The sequence below is a fragment of the Alosa alosa genome, chromosome 11 (genome assembly GCF_017589495.1).
Source record: "Alosa alosa isolate M-15738 ecotype Scorff River chromosome 11, AALO_Geno_1.1, whole genome shotgun sequence".
In the NCBI taxonomy this organism is placed as follows: domain Eukaryota; kingdom Metazoa; phylum Chordata; class Actinopteri; order Clupeiformes; family Clupeidae; genus Alosa; species Alosa alosa.
Genome location: NC_063199.1, coordinates 10392680 through 10394798, shown reverse-complemented (window position 1 = coordinate 10394798; position 2119 = coordinate 10392680).

The following is a 2119-nucleotide window of genomic DNA, read 5'->3' as shown; positions in this document are numbered from 1 at the left end:
ATAGTGTATCATCTGTGTGTGTGTGTGTGTGTGTGTGTGTGTGTTTGTGTTCGAGGGGTATTAGAGGCATGAACACCAATCTATCTCCCTCCCTCTCCCTTTCCCTACCTCCTTCTCTCTGTCCTCTCCCTCCTTCCTCTTGACCCTTCATTCTTCCACCTCTCATTTTACCCTTGCTCATCAGTCATGCCTTGTCCATTTATGCCTCTTATCTTCTCAACCCCTTTCACTTGCACTCGTTCACTCACCCAGCCTGTCATCTGTGGATCTCTTTCTTTTCGCCCTTACTCACTCTCCCTCATTTTTCTCTTTCTCTCCTCACTCTCTCTTTCTCTGTCCATCTCTCACTCTCTCGCCTCATCACTCCAGTTTGCAATCATTTACTCGCTCCTTCTCTCTTTCTCTCTCTCGTGTTCTGTCACACAAGGAGCTCATTCACACTAATGTCCCACACACACACACACACACACACACACACTCCCAGACGTGGACTACTCTTTCGAGTTAAACAGTCCACACATTTCCTACTGCACTAGTACAGTAGCATTATTTGTATTCCTACTCAATACCCTGAGGTCACACTTGCCACACAAATTAATTCACAAGAGCGTCAGCATTAAATGGAACAAGTGTTCATTCTTATTTTACTTTGAGAATAGAGACACTTCAATTTGGGTAAAAGTCAGCAGTGTGTCAGACTAACAGCATGGGGAGAGATCAGCCAGACACGAGCCCAGGGCCACCAGGCTCGTCAGACGCTGTCCAGAGGGGAGTGGGGACACAGTGTGTGTGGTCAGCTGTGGAGGCAAGGACTGTGAAAAGAACAACAACAACAATGCAGTAATAGACAGTGAACGCTCAGTCAAAAGAGAAGCCTCAAAAAATGGCTGAGATTTACGTAAACAAATATGGTCAAATCTGGGCGAACCTGGACAATTATCTAGTTTACCACCTTTGCTTTGGTTGCAAAAAAAGCTCTCACTATGCAAACTCTGGTTCAATTTTGCCAACATGGCCGACCAATTTGGTTTAATTTCTGCCAAAAGTGTGTGATGCCATAGTGACCATGTTATCTAGTCATTGCGTGTGGAGGAGATACAGGAGAACAGGGGAGCGAGAAGGAGGAGGAGGAGGAGGAGGAGGTGGGGAATGGAGCGAAACATCCCCAGAGAGGGAGAGTTGGGCAAAAGATAACACTGTGGCCCTCAAGGGAGGTGCAGAGCCTCGGGGACAAGGTCAGTCCTGTTGGAGCACCCATCGTCTGGCCCCTCTGGAGAAAGACGTCTATTCAGCACAGACAGTTGCGTAGATATATTTGTGTATGGGAGGAGGAGGAGGAGGCTTGGAGTATGAGGATCTCTGGTCATGACATTCCATTGCTTCATGATAGACACCCCCCCCTCTAGACACACATACACACTCTCCAGAGGAGGACAGAGGCATGTGGGCTTGGTATATGATGTCATGCATGCTGGGGAAGGATTCGCTAAAGAACTCCCCCGCGCTCGGAAGCTGCTGGCACTGACCAGACAAAACCCCCCTTTATCTGTCCAGACCTGCTCAGCCTGCAGGGCACAGCAGACTGGCAGCATACATTTCACCCGCCTACCTTGTTTCCAGCCAGCCTCTGCCCACTGCTGCATTCTTCCTGCATGCAACACGGATGTGTGTGTGTGTGTGCGTGTATGTGTGTGCGTGTGTGTGTGTGTGTGTGTGTGTGTGTGTGTGTGTGTGTGTGTGTGTGTGTGTGTGTGTGTGTGTGTGTGTGTGTGTGTGTGTGTGTGTGTGTAATTGCGTGTGTGTGTGTATGTGTGTGTGTACGTGTGTGCTAGCTCACAAAGATAAATGTGTACACCAAAAACACAGAGGCAAGGGGGGAGGATAGGGGAGGGGAGAGTTTGCCATTCTGCTCTCCTAAACAAAGGGCCATTGTCCACTGCCCTGTGCACATCAACAATGGCCTGATTGACAGGTGGCTCCGGGCCCTTGAGTGAGTGAAGGGGGAGGGGAGAGGGGTGGAGAGGTGCTCTTCATTGTAAGACATAAACAGCTCCCTCTCTCTCTCTCTCTCTCTCTCTCTCTCTCTATCTTTCTCTCTCTCTCTCTCTCTCTCTCTCTC